Source organism: Corvus brachyrhynchos, unplaced genomic scaffold, assembly GCF_000691975.1.
Source record: "Corvus brachyrhynchos isolate BGI_N302 unplaced genomic scaffold, ASM69197v1 scaffold245, whole genome shotgun sequence".
In the NCBI taxonomy this organism is placed as follows: domain Eukaryota; kingdom Metazoa; phylum Chordata; class Aves; order Passeriformes; family Corvidae; genus Corvus; species Corvus brachyrhynchos.
In genome coordinates, this window is record NW_008238988.1 from 6,167,493 (window position 1) to 6,187,495 (window position 20,003).

General features: G+C 49.6%; 1 long non-coding RNA gene across 1 annotated transcript in view; it reads left to right on the plus strand.

Annotated features, from left to right (window-relative positions):
• The first annotated feature begins 19,904 nt into the window (after positions 1–19,904).
• The window catches only part of LOC108447789, an 18,313-nt gene continuing 18,214 nt past the window's right edge, over positions 19,905–20,003 (plus strand). Inside the window, exon 1 of the long non-coding RNA XR_001863474.1 lies at positions 19,905–19,999. This is a non-coding gene — a long non-coding RNA (uncharacterized LOC108447789). The remainder of the gene's footprint in view (positions 20,000–20,003) is intronic.

Genomic DNA, 20,003 nt, shown 5'->3' on the forward strand with positions numbered 1-20,003 from the left:
GTTAATTCCGGCTGGCTGGAAATGTGGCAGGGAGTGGCTCCCAAAGCTTTCCCTGGTTTTTCTGGGAGGAAATAGGAACACATTCTGGGATGAATTAATGACTCCGTTCCTGCAGGTATTCCAAGGGTGGCTCTGTTCTGGGTCTGGGATGTGCTGCGGTAACTGAGCAGTTACCAAAACCAGAATTGGGCATTTTATTAAAACCAGCTTAATTATTAAATTTTCCCTTCTTTTAATGAGAATGAAAGCTGATATTAAATCCTGATGCCTTTATTCCCTCACTTCTGAGTTCTGGGAACCCTAATCCAGGGCCGCAGGGCCACCAAGAGCCTTTCACCCTCTCTAAATTCCCAGCTCCTCCTCCTGCTTCCCACCCTGTTTCCCATCTTTTCCATGGCACCACAAGGCAGGAGAATCACCCGAACTGGGACAAATCCTGACACGTGCAGGACCTCCCCCCATGGAGCCGGCTCCTCTTTTGGGATGCAGATGGAGCTGGGATGTGATGGAGGGAATATGGGAGGTAGGTGGGACTTGCCGCTGATCCTGGACCAGGCAGATCCCGGCTGGAATTGTGGGATGGGTGGATGCAGTTGTGTGCCCACACCTGGATTTTCTCTCACTCCAGGGTTTTTCATTTCTCATTTCCCTTCTTTTTTCCCCCGCCTCCCATCTTGCCTTCAAAGCCGGTATTTATTTCACCCGAAGCGAGCTCCTCATCAAACAAACCCAAGCCACGGATGCTATAATTAGCAGGATATCCTAATTTTTCTTCGAACCTAATTGGAAGGTTTCTCCCATTTCGGGATAATCCTAAACCTATCCTATTTTATGGCTCATTTGCCAGAAAAATCCCGTGAAGCTCTCGCAGCTTTATCACCCCTTATCAATGGGTAAAGAGTGTCGGAGTGGGGGAGTTTCTGATCTGTGCTCCTAAACCTCGCGGCTGCCGCTGGGAAATCTCCCAGTTTTCCCAATTTCTGCTAATTGAGCAGCATTCCCAATTTCTCCTAATTGAGCAGCCTTCCCTGAGTGTTTGCTGATAACGAGCTGCTAAAAGGGCCCTGAGAACCGCCCCAAAACTCCCTGCAGGGGCTCAGCGTTTCCAGCTCTTCTTGCGGGGGCTGATTTGGGGCTGTTTTGGGTAGTTTTGGGTGGATGCCGTGGATCGTCGGCTGCGTCCACAGCAATTCCCAGCTCCAGGAGGGGGTTTAGCCCTTCCCGCCGCTGCATTAATCCCATTAAATGCCCGCGGTGAGCTGCTAAATGGCCGGGCTTGTTTTCTCTTCCTAATGAGCCCAAATTAATCACACCCGATGTGTTCTCGCTGTTCGTCGCTTTTCTTCCTCCTCACTGACCTCCAAGGCAGGACGGGAGGGGTGGTTGGTAGCCAAAATCCAGCAATGCTGGCCCCAAGTTGGCTCTGGGGAGGGGCTGAGGTAGCTGGGGAAGGGGCTGGAGAACTCCTGAGGGAGCTGGGAAGGGGCTCAGGCTGGAGCAAAGGAGGCTCAGGGGGGACCTTGTGGCTCTGCACAAGTCCCTGACAGGAGGGGGCAGCCGGGGGGGTCGGGCTCTGCTGGCAGGGAACAGGGACAGGAGGAGAGGGAACGGCCTCAGGCTGGGCCAGGGAATGGTTAGGTTGGATACTGGGACCATTTCTTCATGGAAAAGTTGCCCAGTGCAGTGCTGGAGTCCCCGTCCCCGGTGGGATTCGAAGCCCTGTGGATGTGGCGCTTGGGGACACGGGGCAGTGGTGGCCTTGGGGATGCTTGGACTCGATCTTGGAGGGCTTTTCCAACTCGATTCCCTTTCCTCGGATAAAAGCAGCTGCCTGGGGCACGTCGTGGCTCAGTCCCGTGGGATCAGGTCTGCTCCTGGGGCTCTGTTTGCTCCTAGAGCTCCTTCCTGGGGGTTTTTGCAGAGGTTTGAGCTGCTGGCTTTGGTCTAAAAGGTTTTGCAGCCCTTGTAAGGTCCCTAAATCGCCATGGGTGAGTCCTGGTGTTGCATCCTGGCAATCCATCCCTGGATTGACAGCCCAAGGAATTTGCTCCTGGCCCGTCTCGAGATCCCTGGCGGCTCTGCTGTGCCCCGCGAGGCTTCTGCAGGGGCTCTGTGCTGAAAACACTTCTGGCCTTGGAAGTTTTTCCAGGAAAGAGATCTGAGCTGCAGAAACTTTTATTCCTTTTATTTTTCCTTGACGGTTTTCTGACTCCAGCAGAGATTTAGGAAGTGCTGCGGCCTTGGCAAAGATCAATGGATAGCCTGGTAAAGAAAGACTCTAAATTTGCTGTTTGGATGATTCCAGGGGGAAAAAGAGAGTTTGGAATATTTAATTTAGTATTGAGCTAAGCTTCATCATAAGGAGGGAGAAACCCCCGTCTCAAATGAGAGAGGAACCTTTTGTTTTTTTCCCTGAAGCCTTTAATTAAAACCCTGAACAATTACATTTGTCCCGCTTAGTGGAATATTGGGGCAGAGGGTGGGAAGCTCCGGCTCTCTGCTACTCCAAAAAGCCAGGCAGCTGCCTGTGTCTCTCCTACTTTTCCCTGCAAAGCTTTTTCCTCATTTTCCAGCCTGGCTGTGTTTGGGATCAGCTTATCCTGATATTTTTCCCTTGCTAACATTGTTTTTGAGCACAAAGAGTTGTTTTTCATCCTCCTCTCAGCTGCCCTTTGCCAAGCACACGGAGAGGAGCTGCCGGAGCAATCCTGTTTTACCTCTCTGGAAATAAGGCAGCCAGAAACATTTTCTCCTTCTCGCTGGTTTAAATTTACAGAAGTGAACAATCATTTTTGCAGCCTCTGAGAGAGAAATGTGGGGGAAACAAACTGATCTTATCGACTTTTCCAGCTGGAGCAGCGCAGGGAACATTACTTAGAACTCCACCACGCTCAGCTCTAATCCCATGAGATGTCTTTGTTGATGCATAAGCTGTGACCTAAAATATTGACTTTATAAAGTAATTGAATCCCCGAATCATGTTTCAGATGAAAAGCACTTGACAAATGGCTCCAGGAAGGAGCTGAGCCCAAAGTGTGGTTGGAATGAGATTTACTCTGCTTGACTCCTGCCGGCCTCTCTGGAGCAGAGCACGGAGCAGGCAGCCCTGCTCCAGGTTTGGGGGGAATTACAGGGCAAGAAGAGGTTCTCCCATTTTTGTTCCATTTTTTAACTCACAGGAAGAAGGATGATAAATCCTTCAGGCCCTTCAGAAGAGGTGGGAACAGAGCACTTGTTGTGCAGGGTGAACATTTCGGCACAGGGTGACGTGGTGGGGCTTTGTGGGCGCTGAACTTGCTCTCTTGATTTGGTTTTCATCCAAGGGGAGATAATATCCAGTTCCTGCATCAAATCTGAGTTTCAGGGGCTCCAAATCTCTGCCTGGCCTCTCTGTACGGCCCAGTGCATCCCAGGTGATCCCACTGCTCCAAGCAGAGCTGCTGCTGGAAGGAGAAGGGGAGACAGAAATGGGGAAAGGATGCAAAACCAAAGGACCACGGTGAGACTCTGGTATGGACCAGATCTCATCCCTGAGCCATTTCCCTGGATCTCAGGGAGAGCTGGGGCTGAGGGGCTGAAGCTGAGGGGCTGAGGGGCTGAAGCTGAGGGGCTGAGGCGCTGAAGCTGAGGGGCTGAGGCGCTGAAGCTGAGGGGCTGAGGCGCTGAAGCTGAGGGGCTGAGGCGCTGAAGCTGAGGGGCTGAGGGGGTGAAGCTGAGGGGGTGATTGTGGGGGGCTGAGGGGTGAAGATGAGGCGCTGGAGGAGGACTCTTGGTGAAAAATGATTTCACCCCAACCCTGCGGCCCAACAACCGTTCCCTCCTCCCTCTGCTCCTCAGAACAAATTCCCCTCGTTCATGGAAGAGGTCACAATTATCTCATTATTCCAAACGGCTGCATTTACCCAAACTTTATTTCTGACTCCTAAATTGTTACCTTGCTCATCCCACAACCACTGTTTTCCTTCCCGGCACGTTGACCCCGCCGCTTTCTTTCCCCCGCTCTTTTGCATAACGTTATAACAAGTACTTAAATAACTCTAAAGGTTCTGTCAGCTCTTGCTTTCATATCTCTCTGTCTCCATGGCAACTGGCTACTCTTCCCTGTCTACTTTCCCTTTTTTTTCGGGTTTGAGTCCCTCAGTCCAGCAGCTGGAAGATGGAGTTGGATTCTCCGCTCGTTTTGGATTCTCCCCTTGTTTGCCCTCGACGTTGAAGCGCTGCCCAAGTGTTGGTTTTGCTGCCGTGCCGTGATCATTATTTTCCCTCTTGGCCATTAGTGAGGACACTTGGAGCTGGGAGATGGAAATTTATTTTTCCATTTGTCCAGTGTGCTGGAGGACAGGGAAATATACAGCGGCAATTACTGGGATTTGGAATTCCAGGCTGACATCAGGATGGGTTGAGTTCAACTGAACTTTTCTTTGCAGAGCATCTTCATCCCACACCCCTCATTTGGGGCATGAAATCTCTCGCAGAAAATTTGATGATATTTTTGTCAATGCACTTGTTTCAATTGAATCTTAATATCCCACATCCCTGTTAAAACCACGAATAACAATCCAGCATCCTTTATGTGGATCTGACAGACCCAGAGCACGGGCTGGGGGAAACAAACTGCAAATCTCCCTGCAAATTGCTGGAATGAACCTGGGAAGGACTAATCCAACAGGACTGTCTGCCACGGGCATGAATTCCAGCCTGTCTGGGGACGGAATGCGTCCTGGCAAAGCGGGAGGGAACAGAAGGTAGCGGTGGCAGCTCGCAGTTGCTGCCAGGCTGCGTTTCCATCTGCAAGGAGCTGCTCTTGATGAGACTAAAAGGCAAAGGAAAGAATTCCAGGCGGGCTGCTCATTTCCCTTCCCCCAAACACGACGTGCTGACCCCGCTGCTGTGCTGGAGCGGCGCGGTCGGCGACGCAGATGGAGCTCAAAGCCCTGAACAAACAGGACAGCGAAAGCTGCTGGCTTCTTATTGCTGTTTATTGCTGAGAAATGGGCTGTTGGAGGCTTCTGGTCAGCCACAGGATCGTGGAATCATGGAATGGTTTGGGTGGGAAGGGACCTGGAAGACCTTCCACTATCCCAGGTAGCTCTAAGCTGTGTCCAACCTGGCCTTGGACAACCTTGGCCTTGTCAGTCTCAGAAATGTTGGCATTATTGGATCAAGGAAGAGAAACAATCCCAGCAGAGGAAGAAATCACCAGCAGAAGAAAAGAACAAAGTTTGTTGAAGCAGCTGAAGCTGAGCGAGGCCATTCAGGCTCCAAGCCCTGTCCAGCCCGGCCTTGGACACTTCCAGGCTGCACCATGGGTGTCCCATACTGTGGGAAGCAGCAAACTCTGGGATTTCCTTATTTATTAGACCTCAGTCTCAGGAATATTGGCATTATTGTATCAAGGAAGAGAAACAATCCCAGCAGAGGAAGAAAAGAACAAGGAAATCATGAAAGTAGCTGAAGCTGAGTGAGTCCATTCAGGCTTCTGAGCCTTCTCCACTGACTCCAGGAAACTCCTGGCCGGTGTTTCCTTCTCCGATTGCAGCCCCTGATTGATGCCCCTGGGGCAGCTCTCGCTTTCTCCATGCTCACGGTGTCAGGGGCCTGTTTGGACACAGTTGTGCTATTTGGGAAATGTATTTTTGTGATGAAGGGAGATTTTGAAGAACTCTCATAGTCCCAGACCACCCCTGGCTGGGGCTGTCACCACCTCATGGAGAAAGAAGCTGAAGCAAACAAAATTGTGAAGAAAAACCCTTCTCCTCAAGGAACGCCGAGGAGGAAAATGCTGGGATGAGCCAGCCTTCATCACTCTGTTCCTCCGCTGATTCATCGATTTGGCTGAACATGCAACCTCACAAGTGCTTTTCCAAGCACATTTAGGAGGATCTTTGCAGCTGCTTTCCTCCTGAGGAGGAGTGGGAATGCTCTGGGTGCAGCTCCCGGCTGATCCTGGAGCTCCTCTCTGCAGAGTGTGGGGCAGCTCTGACGGGATGGGCATCCCAAAAATTTGTCAGAGGTTTAACCCATTGTGACTGCTGGGACAACAGAGGAGCTGGAGAGGGACTTTGGACAAGTGACAGGACACAGGGAATGGCTTCCCACTGGCAGAGGGCAGGGATGGATGGGATTTTGGGAAGGAATTCTTGGCTGTGAGGGTGGGGAGGGGCTGGGATAGAATTCCCCACGGAGCGGTGGCGGGGCGCCGATCCCAGGAAGTGTCCAAGGCCAGGCTGGACGGGGGTTGGAGTGCCCTGGGACAGTGGAAGGGGGTGGAGCTGGATGGGCTTTAAGGTCCCTTCCACCCAAACCATTCTGGGTTCCCTCACCAACAGCACAAACACAACAAGAGAACGATATAAAGGTCCAGCACAAAGTTTTCCCCTCTCTTTCCATTCTCCAGGAAGTTGGTGCATTAATTAATTCACGGCACTTGGTGCTCTCTATCCATTCAGTGCCTCCCTGCAAAGCTGAGGACGATTGAAAAACCTGCTCTTGCCCACACCTGAGCTGATTTTTGGGGGCAGAGGAATGAGAGCATGTCTGCAGTCACCCTCCCTTTCATTTCTCCCTGCCCAAGTGCCACCTCTGGCACTCCAGAGTCTCCGAAGCAGCGAGGGAAGCGCTGGTGGAGCGGTGCCAGGAGCTTTTCCACACTCATCACCAGCGCCGTGCCCCGTGGGAGGCTGGTGCTGCCAACCTGCTCCGTGCCTGCTCTCACAGAGCTCCCATTTCCTGGCAGGAAGGTGGGAATCAAAGCCCAGGCTGGATGAATGGAGGTGGACACTCCTGCCCCACAGGAATGCTGGCAGGCCCGGCTCGTTCGGGAGCCTGGTGGGAGCTGCCAGAGCAGCTTCCCCAGGACACGCTGCTGGTGCTGCTCTCTGCGCAGGGCAGTCGTGTTCCGTGTGGATAATTGGGATCGCATCATTGATGTAATCATTGATTACATCAGATGCCTCCCTGCCTTTCCCCAGCAGCGATGGTGGCGGTGCTGAGCTTGGCTTAAACAGGAGCAAAGCATGTGCTGGTGGTTTAGGCCGGGTCTAAAGCCTGGGGGTGCTCTGTGCATGGTGATCCATTTCCCAGGGGGAACCTGTTCCTAAATCCAAACTACACCTTCCCGGACGTTCCCTGGTCCTGTCCCTGGCCACAGATTGGAGCTGCAGATCCCGATGAGTTTCCCCTCAATCCCTTTTTCTCCAAGCTGGACAAACCAAGTGGCTCCTTCTGCTAAATATTTTTCTTTTCTGTCACCTTCTGCTGAGTATTTCCCTCGTTTTTTTAAATTTCCACAAGGTACCTGCTCCCTTTTTTAGGGAGGGCCCAGGGAACTGTGCGATGATGATTCTCGGAGCAGAGCCCCTGCCACCAGCCCTGCTGAAACATCACCTCCTGTCCTGATGGATCCCTCAGGAATTACCGGAACACTCTGAGCATTTTTAGTGCCTGAAATGTTCTCCTTCATTTGCCTGAGGATGTTGTTTTCTTCCCCCCAAGCGTGCTGGGCACTGCCCAGGCTCCCCAGGGAATGGGCACGGCCCCGAGGCTGCCAGAGCTCCAGGAGCGTTTGGACAGCGCTGCCAGGGATGCCCAGGGTGGGATTGTTGGGGAGTCTGTGCAGGACCAGGATCACTGATCCTGATGGATCCCTTCCAGCTGGGGATATTCTGTGGTTCCATGATTCTGTACCTTCTTGGGAGCTGCAAAACTGTTTCCCATCCTGGCTTCGCATCCATTTGGGTGAGGTTTGCAGGGAGGGTGTCTGAGGAGAACTGATGCCATCCAACAAATCAAATTGGTCATTAAATTAAATTAAATTAAAGGGAGAGACTCTGCAGCCTTCTGTTCACAGGTAAGAGGGGCCAAGCAGGGCATGGCCGAGAATTTGGCCCATCTGAAGCAAAAATGTCCAAAATCTTGCTGGGATGTGTTTGTGGCACCATGATGTGAATCTGGTGCTGGGGTTTAACTCCTGGGTTGGGTGGGTCCCCAGTTCCTGCCTGCTCAGTGTGGATCTGCTTCCCTTGGGGTTTTCCTGCTGTGTGACGAAGCCAATAAATGTCGTGCCAAGAGCAGTTCAAGTGCATTTTCCTGGTATTTACCCCTCTGGTTTGTCTGGATTTCGGCCAAATGGAGGAAGTGGGTATCAAACCTTGGCCCTGTGTTGCCTCTCCTCCTGCAACATCTTCCACAAGGCCACTTCCCAGAAACCTTCCTCCCTCCCTGGTGACCGTGGATCAGCGTTGGTATTTCTGGGAATGCCCAAAACGCAACTTTTTCTTGGTGTGGGAACGCAACCTCGGCTCTGCAGCAGCTTCTTCCGGGAGGATTATGGAAAAACCAGCAGGAGATGTTAATGTGGGAAAAACAAAGTGCTCCCGGAATTCGGAGCGAGGCCGAAGGCAGGAGGAGGCTGAGGAAGCAGGGCCGGGGGTGCCCAGGTGGGAGCTGTCTGTGAGTGATGATTTGACAATGACAGCTGCAGCCCTTGGGGGATCCAGGCCAGGCCCTGCAATTCCTGCCTGGATTGAGGTGAGGGGATTTGTCCTTCCCTGTGGAGATCATCTGGCAGCAGGAGAAGGGAGGAGGAGGAGGATGAGGGGGAAATTGTGGGGTTCAGCTGGAGGGAGAAGTGTTGGGATGGAGCTGGAGGCTGAGCTGGGCCAGGGGTGCCTGGGGCTCTTGGAAGATGCTGGATCCTGTGGGATCTCCTGGAGAGATCCTGGTGGGATTGTGGTTCTGGAATGGGTGGAGCAGCCTCTGTTTGACCTGAAACTGGATTTTCCAAGGAGAATTCTGATGGGGGCAGCTTTGGAGGCTTCGTGCTGAGCACGTGAAGTTGTCCCAGGAAATGAGCTCCCTTTGGCTATTTTTAATTCTCATTGGCTGAAAAGCAAAGTTTTCCAAGGAAAGCTTGGGATGTGAGGAACATCTTTCGCTTGATAGAAACTTTTGACCTTTTTTGGGGGGGAAGGGGAATAAATCACAGTGGAAAAAACCAGAATCACAGCTTAAAGAAAACTTCTTCCCATTTGTTACTGTTCTCTTCAGGGTCTGCATTTTGAATTATTTTATTCGCTTTTTTCTGTTTTTTAGGGGGAAGAAAAAGCCCCTTCCTGACAGCTCCTGCAAATGGCACCACTTTTCTCCTCACAGAATCTGTCTGGGAACCTGGAGCTTTCCCTTGTGGAGCTTTTCATCCTTTTTTATCACGCTTTTTCTTCTCCTGTGGTTCTGCAGGGCTCTGGGTCCCCCCACATCCCTCACACCATGGAAATGATCAAAAGCTGAGATTTCCACCTGAAGTTGTGCATTTGAAGGGAGCTGCCCACTCCAAGTATCCAAATTTAGAGGTTTGATGGAGGAGAAAAAGCTTGGGAAGAGGTTTGAGCAAGGATGATGAGGCATCTTTGGAACGAGGAGCTGGATTCTCCTCGGCAGGTGCTGGAGCTGAGCTGGGTCTGTGTTTTCCAGCTTCTGTCAGGTGCTCCAGGGATTAATTCTTCCCTAAAACTCGAAATCTTCATCCCACAGCTCCCTGCTGGCAGCGTTTTCCTTCTCCCCAGTTCCCTCTCCCGTTGCCTCCGCAGGAGTGGTCGGCTAAAAATGCTGATGGGAAAATCATTAATTTTTATTTTTATTTTGGTTTTTTTCCTAATCAAATGAGAACTGGGGAGTAATTTAAATAACTCCCAAATCTGCTGATCAGCAAATCAAGCTCGTTAGTGCTGCTGCCCGTACGCATGAGCTGCACACGCACACGGTAACGAGGTTCATTTGCCGCTCCGTAGAAATTAAGGGGATGGGATCATTAAAAATAAACTTGTCGTTCTTCTGCTGGTGCTTTCATTAATAAAATAAACCCTGGGATGGAGAAATGGCGAGCTGGCTTCTCTCTGTAGGTTTGCAAAGCGGGGAAGATGCAAATAATTAGGTCCAAGCAGAGCCTGGCTCCGGGCGAGCCTTTGCTGTGCGGAATTCCACGCCTCGGATCCTTGAAGGGGAAAGAAATCCACTTTTTTTCCTGGGATTTCAGGATGTTTCAGCTTTGACCTCTGCCTTTGTGGCCACGTTCCTTCAGAGAGGAGGCTGAGCTGGTTCATTAATCACCGGCAGCACAATTTGGGGGAGAAAAGCTCAGTGCTCCGGCTGGAGCTGTCCCAGCCTCTCCCAAATCCCTTTGATATTCAAAGCACTTCCCGCTGTCCTTGGAGCTCAGGGAACGGCGGAAAATCCCGGGGCAGGATCCGCTCCCCGTGCCCAGCGATGTGGGAAGGCGTTTTGGGTGGAAATTCGGGGATAAATTGCAAATCCAGGTTTGCAGCTCCCACAAAGGAGCCTGGTGAGGATCTCTGGGAGTTCCTGAGGTCTCAGAACTCCCCATCCAAAGTCCTGGCACGTTTGGCTCCTTGACCTCGTCTTTCCAGCAGGACAGGATGGAGACCCCATGTGCACAAAGCTGCATCGTTTGGGAGAAAAGTGGTTTTTAATGACCAATCCTCAGGGAATTTCCTTCCAGTCCACTTTGGCTCAAAAGCTGGGCTCAGGTAGAGGAAGGATTTTCCCTCCGGTTTTCCTGAGTGCAGTGAAAATGCCCCTTTGGCAGTGGCAATCCTCTCTCATTAATACCTTAATTTCCACTGGCTTTAGTTCAAACCTCCGTGAAATTCAGTCTAGAAGTGAACTTTGGAGGGGAAATCCAGGACAAGGATTCTCTGGGAGAAATTGGGAAGTTACTGCAGTTCTTAAAAGCTGCTTGACTTCTGCATCCAGGGATGAGCTGCTGTCCAGGGGACCAGGATGTGCCTTGGGAAGGGCTGGGAAGGCTCCCCTGGAAATTCGTGCTGAATCCAGCAATTTGATTAACTTGTTCTTTCCTTAAATCAATTATATTTGATCTGTTCCTAAACCTTTTGTTTTGCACAAGGAAAGAACCTCCCCGTTTTGGATGAAGTGATTTTCCGTGCTTTGGAGCTTGGTTTGTAACAGCAGCTGTTCAGAAAGTTTCTGGGGAGGTTTAACTTCGTATTTTTCAAAGATTCTCAAGTAATTTGCTCCATGTGGCCTCAGGAATGGTTAATTCAGGATCTTCAGGCAATGCCACCACCCAGCTCCCAGGACTTGGGGCTGGTTTTTCCTGGAGAGTGGTGCTAAGCTAAGGGATAATCTCCTTTTCTTAGGTGGCAAACGATATCAACCCTTTGCAGTGATGTTCTTGGCAGGGAATATTCCAGCAGGGAATTTTGGGGTCGTGTATCTGGGATTGGAATGGCTCATTAGAAGGATGCTCCTGTCCCTCACCCCTGCTCGATGATTTTTTTTTGAAGCTGTCCATCTTGCAGGAATTACCCTGAGCCCGGTCGTTGCCGAGGCTTCATGAGGTCCCTCTAACATTTTTCCCAGGATGAAACGACTCCTGCACGTTATCCCTCGGATCCACAGGGATTCCTGGGAGCTCAGCCCTTCTCGGGGTGTTGGCTGGAGCTGTGAAGCCACAGGGCTTTTGTGGGGTCCCTGTCAGCACCATTCCAACCTCGCTTCTCTGCGGTGGGAGATTCCGGCCCCATCCCGTGCTCCATGTGGCACCTCGTGGAAAATGAGGGGAAGGGACCTTTGGGAGGGAGGTTTTTTTTAGGGAAGGCTGTCCCCATCCCCACCGTGCTGCGTTGCTTTCCCTTCCCTGTCTACGAGCGCAGGTTTGGCCTCCGATCCCGCTGGCACCAAAATGAACATTTAATTATCTGCAGGCAGATCCCTCCCTTTGCTCCCATTCCTGCAGCTGCATTTACCCTCAGCCCTCCGGGGATTTCATTGCATCCATCTCCGATTTTTCTGCTGAGTAGAACATGGCATTCCTTCAGTGCCTCCCTCTGCTACAAAGGTCTCCTAAAAAGGAGCAATTTGTCACTCTTTGGCCCAGGTAAGCTTTTTTTTGCCCATCTGAGCATATTTTTCCTCAGCATTTGCTTTCCCTCCTAATTTCCAGTGGAACATTGCTCGGCTTCTCTCCTGCCTTGCCACTATAAATTCTCCTGAACACAGGGAGACGAGTGCTGAGGATTATTAAGCACGTTGGAAAGAGCACCAGAGCGGGGCCTGACTTGCATTTTCAGCCGCGCTCCGAACAGGGAATGTCTTCTGGGATATAAGTTATGTTTACACTCAGCTGCTAATTAGTGCTAGCAGAGTAATTATGTAACTGATGACACAGGACCGCAATTTTGGATTTGAAGGCTTTTTGCATCGTAAGCAGGGAGCTAAAAAAAAAAACCCACAAAGGGGAGTGTTGCTTAATTCCACTTAAGTTCATGGAATCCCAGAATCCCAGACTGCTTTGGGTTGGAAGGGGCCTTAAAGCTCATCTTGTTTCACCCCCTGGACACTTTCCATCGTCCCAGGTTGCTCCAAGCCCCATCCAAGCTGGCCCTGCTTGTTTTGATGGGATATTTTATATGTCTGAGGGAGATTTGGGATGCTGGAGGGATTAGGAGTGGTTGGTGTGGGTCTGAACAGTCGTGGGGAGAGTGGGAGGCACTGGGAGCTGTGGAGCAGCTCCACCTGCCTCTGCAGCAGCCTGGCTCTGCTCCCTTCTCCAGAAGATGGAAGTCCCCATGGAATCATCTCTATTCCAAACCTCCAACTCCCTCCTGAACTCTCCCTTCCTGCAGCCGCTGTCGGAGCTCTCCCGCTGAATCCAAATGAGCTCCGTTGGGTCTGGGGACATCGCTGTGCTCATGGATACCCCTCAGCCAGGATCCTGCACCTGGATCTGAGGAAATCAGGGTGGAAAGGAAGGTGCTGGGATGGCTTCTCTGTGTCTGTGTGAGGGGAAAGTTCAACCTCCTCCTTTACATTCTGCACCCAGCACATCTTCCTGCAGCAGCTCCTTTCTCCTGGTGCCTGCAGGGAGCTGGGAAGCCACATCAGCTCCCAGCCCTCCTGCCTTTGTGTTTTCATCCATTTTGTGTTTATTCCAGCTCCTTCAGTGCTCAGGATGTCACCGAGACGTGGCACAGCTCGGATAACTGGGAACACGGGATGCGGGTGCCCTGTGTGAGTCTGTGGAATTCCCAACGAGTGGGAATCCAGGCTGGCACATCTGCTGCTGTTCCTGGCGTGGTTTATGCTCCATAAATCCAATCCCCATGAGGTGTCCCCTGGTGCAGCTCAGCCAAGAGTCCCCCAGCTGTGGGAGCCTTTCTCCTGCAGCAGCTTTTTGGCTTTTCCAGTTGGAATGGGCACCATTAAATCATTTTTCAGTCAGCTCCAGATGTTGGTACTGGAGAAACCAGTTATTCCCTATCCTAAATACTGGGAATATCTGTGGGTACATCTGCTGGGTTCTGTTGGTAAACATTTACCAATATTTACCTCATAAACTTTTTAATGGGGAGGTTAAGACATGTCAGGGCACGATGTCCTGAATGCCTGAACTGTGGAATGGCTGCCGTGCCCTCTGGAGCGATGCAGGGAGGAGCTGGCTGAGACAGCACACCTCAGGAAAAAATCTGTAAATACTCAAATAATCAGAAAAATCAGTGATGAGAACTGGAGGTTTATCCTTTTGCAGGAGGTCTTGTAAGCCTGACTCTCTTGGGGTGAAGATCAGAAGAAAGGGTGATGATGCAGAGCTACGCTGCTTGGGACAGGGACTGGGATTTCCTTCAGCCTTGGGAGTCGGTAAATGTTGGATTCTGGGGGTGAAACTGGTGGATCCTGGTGCAGAAATTGTGGGATGGGTTCCCACATTGCAAGAAACAAGCAGCTCTTGACAGGTTGGTAGTGCCAAAGGCACAGGGTGCCAGAGAAGCTGTGGCTGCCCCTGGATCCTGGAAGTGCCCAAGGCCAGGTTGGACTTTGGGGCTTGGAGCAGCCTGGGACGGTGGGAGGTGTCCCTGCCCATGGCAGGGGTGGGATGGGATGGGCTTTAAGGTGTTTCCCAACCCAAACCATATGGGATTCTGCGATGGTGGAGGTGGGAAGGCTGAATTAATATTTTCTTGTAGGAATCCTGAGGAGAGGACAAACTCTGCTTGCTGAGGGCATTTTGGGCTCATCTGCCTGGATTTTGAGTGCTGGGCCCTGAGGCCTTCAGGAAGGAATTCGGGGGTGATGCTTGGAGTGTTCTGTTTGCTCTGAATGTCTCTTTGTGGTGGAAAGGTTTAAAATCTCCCCAAATCTCTGCAGCCACGTGTCTAGGAGATGTTTGTGGGCAAGGCCTCTCTCTCATTTACAGAAATCCTGAGGAGAGCTCAAACTCTGCTTGCTGAGGGCATTTTGGGCTCATCTGCCTGGATTTTGAGTGTCGTGCCCTGAGGACTTCTGGAAGGAACTCGGGGGTGATGCTTGGAGTGTTCTGTTTGCTCTTTGTGGTGGAAAGGTTTAAAATCTCCCCAGATCTTTGCTGTCCAGGAGAAATTTTTGGGCGAGGCCTCTCTCCAGTGATGTAACAGCTGCAGTCTTCTCCCACCATTAAATGTTATAAATGGGGCTGATGTAATTCCATTTCCCAAAGCCTCGGAGGCTGGCAATAATAAACAGAGCCTTTTAGGACCGGGTTATTGATGCAAAACAGTTTAGCTAAACCGGGTCACTGAAGTGCAAATGTTTTATTCACGAGCTCCTTTCTCCCCACAAATCACCGCTCTCCACGGCACAAATGTTCCCCATTCCCGCTGGCTCCACTCCTTGGGAAGAGCTTTGGCAGGAGCCAAGAGTGGCATTGCAGACCCATCCATCAGGGCAGGCAGTTGGTGATGTTGTTGTCTTCCAAATGGAGTTCATAATGGGCAAAGAGGTTTAATTAATGCTGCAGAGTAATGGCTCTGTTTATAAAGAAATAATGTCCTATAAAATTAGGCACTGCCTGGTGAAATGTGCCTCCTAATGGCCGGGCTGGCGTTTTAAGTGAGCAGTAAATCACTTAAATATTAAGACCTTCTTGAGCAAGGGTAATAAAGCAAGAGATTTGGAAATGGGAGATACCAGTGCTTACAATTATCCCTTAAATAAAACATTTTTATAGTGATCATGGAGTTAATCACCTCCTGGAGCAGACAGGTGAGAGAGGCAGGGGAAGATGGGTGGTGTTATCAGCTGCAGATAAAGGAATTTTGGTTGTGTTCCTGGAGTACAGAGTCACCAGGGAGAAAATATCAACTTTTCCTGAACTCTTTTCCGACTCTTTTGATGAATAAATGCGAGCAGCTGTTGTTACACAGAAAAGCTGCTGATCAAAAATCTGATAGATCAAGACTATTCTCCAGGCAGTGCTCACGGAGCTGCATGGCAGAACACAGGGATGATCTATGAATATTGTTTCCAACCCCCTGCTCCAAAAATTTGAAAATATTCTCAATCGCCTCCATATTTTTAACTGCAACTCAGGCAAAAAAATTGCTGAATTACTGCTTTACAACTCGAGTAAAATCAGGTTTTGCAGCCTTGCTGCGGTTTTGTTCATGGATGGGAAGGAGGCAGGAGGATCCTGGGCTCCTCTGCGAGAAGTCTGGGCAGTTTGGAAGGTAAAATGAGATTTTAATGAACTGAACGAGATCCAAATGATGGGGAGGCTTTTCAAATTAAACACAGAAATTAGTGGTCTGCAGAGGACACAAAGCAAAGATTTTTGTCCCAGGATGGGGAATTATCAGCAGGGCTTTTAAAGGATTGTGGGAAGGAGCATTCTCAGGTGGTTGGAGGCTCTTTGGGGGTGAAATCCATGTGAGATGTGTGATTTGAGTGTCTCTCTGTTATCACGTGTGAATCTCCCCTGCATCAGCACAAATCCATAAGAAGCCCACGATGTGCAATTCATGAAAGAGATTTTCCTTAGGAATGTTGGGATTTTCCTATTTGAAAGAAAAGCATCCGTAAGGCACTTCAAAGATTTTTTTCTTTTTAATAATTCAGCCCCAGAAAATAAGGAATTATACCTGATTTTGCATCAGCTGCTGAATTTGATGAATGAAGAATTGCTCTTGGTTCAGGATTCACGGAAGGGAAATGTCTCTGAAGGCGAAAAATAGATCCCACAATGCTTTCATTGCTTATTTCATCATTTCTTGCTGGAAAGATGAGCGGAATATCAAAGCAACTTGGCATGAAAAGGATGGAGAGGTGAGGGGATGAATCCCATCCCTGGGAGTTGGGCTGGGGATTTCCAGATTTTCCTAAAGTTTGGCTGTCAGATATTCCAAAAAAACCCAAAACAAAAACCAAAACCCACAAAACCAAACCAAAAAAAGAAGGGAAAAATAAAAATGAAAAGGGGGTGACGAATTCCACCCAGTCTGAGACACATGGAAAGAATTTCTCTTCCGGAATATCTTCCTCATTTTGTATGGGAATATTTCCTGTTGGGAATGGCACAGGGTGGGATGGTTGGGATGTCCTGTGCAGGGCCAGGAGTTGGATTTGCATGATCCCTGTGGGTCCCTTCCAGCTCAGGAGATTCCCTGATCCTATAAATCAACACGGGCATTTTAGGAGCAGCTGTGTTTGGTTGCAGAGTCTTAATTTGAGCTACTTTTATGGGCCAAAAATTCATTTCCAAATCACTTCCTGCATCAGTTCCCACTTGGAAATGCTTCTAAAATGGAGGAAAATGTAGATTCCAAAGCCCTGTTGTAAGGAACATTCCTGAAAGTTGACAATTCCACAAGAAACAACGTTTTGTCCTAAAAAAAGAGGTGCAAGAAAATGATTTTGGACTGCTTGGGATCGATCCTTGTGCCCGTTGCATGGAGTCCCTGGGTTTTGGGATGGGAACCGGTCCATATCCCACCCCAATTCTGTTAATAGAATTGAAATCCAACTTAAAATAGGAGCTGACCCTTAGGAGTGCAGAAAAAACCCCTTGAGATGAGAGGGAAGAATTTATTCTGACGCAGCCGAACTCTTCCCATCTCCTACCCCGCAAGGTTTGACTTCAGCTTCTCCAGGATTCCCTTGGAATAACCCAGAAGGAGCTTTTTTGTAGGAACAGGGACTCGAGGAAGGTCTTTTTTGGGGTCTCCTGGGTAATTTGCAGCTGGATTTCTCTTTTGACCAAGGAAATTCCCCCCCGGATCATTTTCTCCTGGAGAAGCTGCCAGGTGATGTTGGGAACACCTTGGGCTGAGTCTTCTCTGCAAACAAACCTGATTTGGGATGAACATTTCACATCTTTGACCTTTTCTCCTTGACAATCAGAGGACAGGGGAGCTTTGCCCTGCAATTCCCAGAAAAATCCCGCTGGGATCGGCATCTTCCCACCATGGATGTGCCAAGGGTGGTGTTCCCTGACACTCTGCAGGGAGGAATATTTTTAAAGGCAATTTTTTTCTCCCTTCAAGAGGACAGGAATTCCCTGGACAGGAACACTGGGATGGAGAAGCTGCCGGAGCTGGGAGAATCCCCCAAAATCCCAGCAGCATCCAGAGGGCTAAAAAAAGGGAAATTCCTGGGAGGTCTTAGCAAGGGAAGAACAATATTTTAATATTTTATCAAAGCTGGGTTTTATTCTGCCCTGAAAGCAGGAATTTGTCCCTTCCTGCAGCCAGGAAAGGAATCCTGACTGGGCCATGAGCAGGAATTCCTCACGGGACAGAGCTCGGGTGTACTCATGGAATGGGATCAGCTGGAATTTAATTCCCACTTGGATGGCAAGCAGAGAACTCAATTCCAAGAAGTTTTGCTCCAAATTTTTCCTTTCTGAAACAAAAAAGGAATTGAAGCTTCATTTCCTAATAATTCTAAATCCCAGAAAACCCCTTTGTTTTAGGAGGATCGAACAACTGCCTGTAAAACTCCATTTTTTTTCCTTAGGAAATGCATTTAATTCTTAAAAAATTGGGGGACAAATCAAATAATGTCAGAACTGGAACAGGGCACATCGAAATTACTGAAGAGCTTTTGCCTGAAGAAGATATTCCTGACATGAAGTGGGGTTTGGAAAATGTTCAGACTTGGAAAAAAATGCTCCTTGTCCAACAGCAGCTCTTTGGAAAATTTCTAGGCAGAGAGAATTTGAGTGGAAACCTCCCCCCCCCCGCCCCAAGCCCCACAAAACTTTCCAACAACAAACGTTTTTCTAGGAAAATGATTGGAGAAAGGAAAATTTTGGTGGGAATATTTAGGGCTGGCTCAGGTGCAGGTGCTGTGGCCGTCACCATCCATCAAATATTGGATTTCGGAGAAAATGGGTGGTGGAGGCTCCTTCAAAACTGCCAGGAGAAAATTATTGATGGGACAATTATTTATGGGATGCTGCTCTGTGGGGTTTTCGGAATAAGGGCCAGGCCAGGGCCAGTTTGGGATAAAAAAATTGGTCTGAATCTCATCTCGAGCAGATGTTTTTTGCAGCTGAGATGGGGGAAAATGTGTACAAAAGGAGATTTATTTCAATACCTTTTTACACTCATTTCATAATGGCAGCATTTTATCTTTTTTACATTGATTTATGGGCGCCGAGGCGGAACAGAGGAGTCAGAAAAAAGGCAATTAATGAATCAAGAAAAAAACCCTTCAAGAAAACGCTTCAAGATAAAATAAAAATGGGGAAAAAAAGGAGAGAAAAAGCTGAAGGAAGGGAGGGATAATTGATGGTTCCATTTTAACATAATGTTATTTCTGGGGGTTTTTTTCCTTATTTTCTTCCCTGTTTTTTTTTTATTCTCTAATGTGTTATTTACTGCCTGCTTTGGAGCTGACAGCAAATAAACAGCGTTTGCAATATAACATCGTTAGCACCCTGATGCACTTGCTCATCCCACTCGGCTGTCAAATTCCAACTGCATCCAACATTCGTCACCGTCGGCGCCGATGGAGCCGGGCTTTAATCAGCTCTGGGCTTTAATTACCTGATGGCAAAGTTAAAGCCAAGTGACAGCTCCTGGGGAAGCAGCAAAGCCATCGAAGCGTTTGGGGACCAACTGCCAGGTGGGAAATGCTGCTGGGTTTGGGATTTCAGTGCTGGGTTTGGGCTTGGAAGGTTCGGCAGGATAAGAGGAAGAGGGAGAGGAAATGCTGGAGGAAAGAGGGAAATCTGGAAGTGCTGGGTGGCTGCTGGGTGGGGATTTTATGGGAAATGGAATTATTGAGCAGATCTGCTGCTGGATGTGCTGCTCTGTCGGGAATTCCTGCCTCTGGATTGAAGCCAAAGTAGGCAAAACATGGTTTGAGTTGGGCTGAGCATGGAATTGCAGAGGTTGGAAAAGTTCTTCAGGACCATCGAGTCCAACCCGTGCCTGATCCCCACCTTGTCCCAGCCCAGAGCTCTGAGTGCCACCTCCAGGAATTCCTCGGGCACCTCCAGGAATTCCTCAGGCACCTCCAGGGATGGGCACTCCAAAGCTCCCTGGGCAGCCCCTGCCAAGGCCTGAGCACCCTTTCCATGGGGAAATTACTGATGCTGCCTGCTGCCCACCCTGAGCCTCCCCTGGCCCAACCTGAGGCCGTTCCCTCTCCTCCTGTCCCTGTTCCCAGTGGGGGAAACTCTGCTTCCAGTGAAATTCAACTTCTACAACTGCTGAAAAAGTTGGGAAAGGTTTCCAGCTGCTTTTCCAGCATGAAGCTGGAACCACTTGGTGAAATAAAGCTGCCTTCAAGGGGAAAAAATGGCATTTTCTAGAGAACTTTTATAGGAAATCGCCTGTTAATTGTCACCACTATAAATGGCACTGCTTAAATCATCTTCCAGTTGCAGTTTTTTCCCTGTCCATGAGCTGTTCATGCTCTGGAACTAAAAAAGCTCTGCCTCGATGAGCTGGGTCTGGGAGATGGTAAATTAAAGCTGGACTTAACCTTTGCCACTGGAGTGTCTGTGGGTCCATTTAAATCTCTGTCTCTCCCGCGGTAATTTATCCATAGGACAAGAGGGAATGGCTTTGAACTGAAAGAGGGTGGGTTTAGATTAAAGATTGGGAAGGAATTCCTGGCTGGGAGGGTGGGGAGGCCCTGGAATAGAATTCCCAGAGAAGCTGTGGCTGCCCCTGGATCCCGGGGAGTGTCCAAGGGCAGGGTGG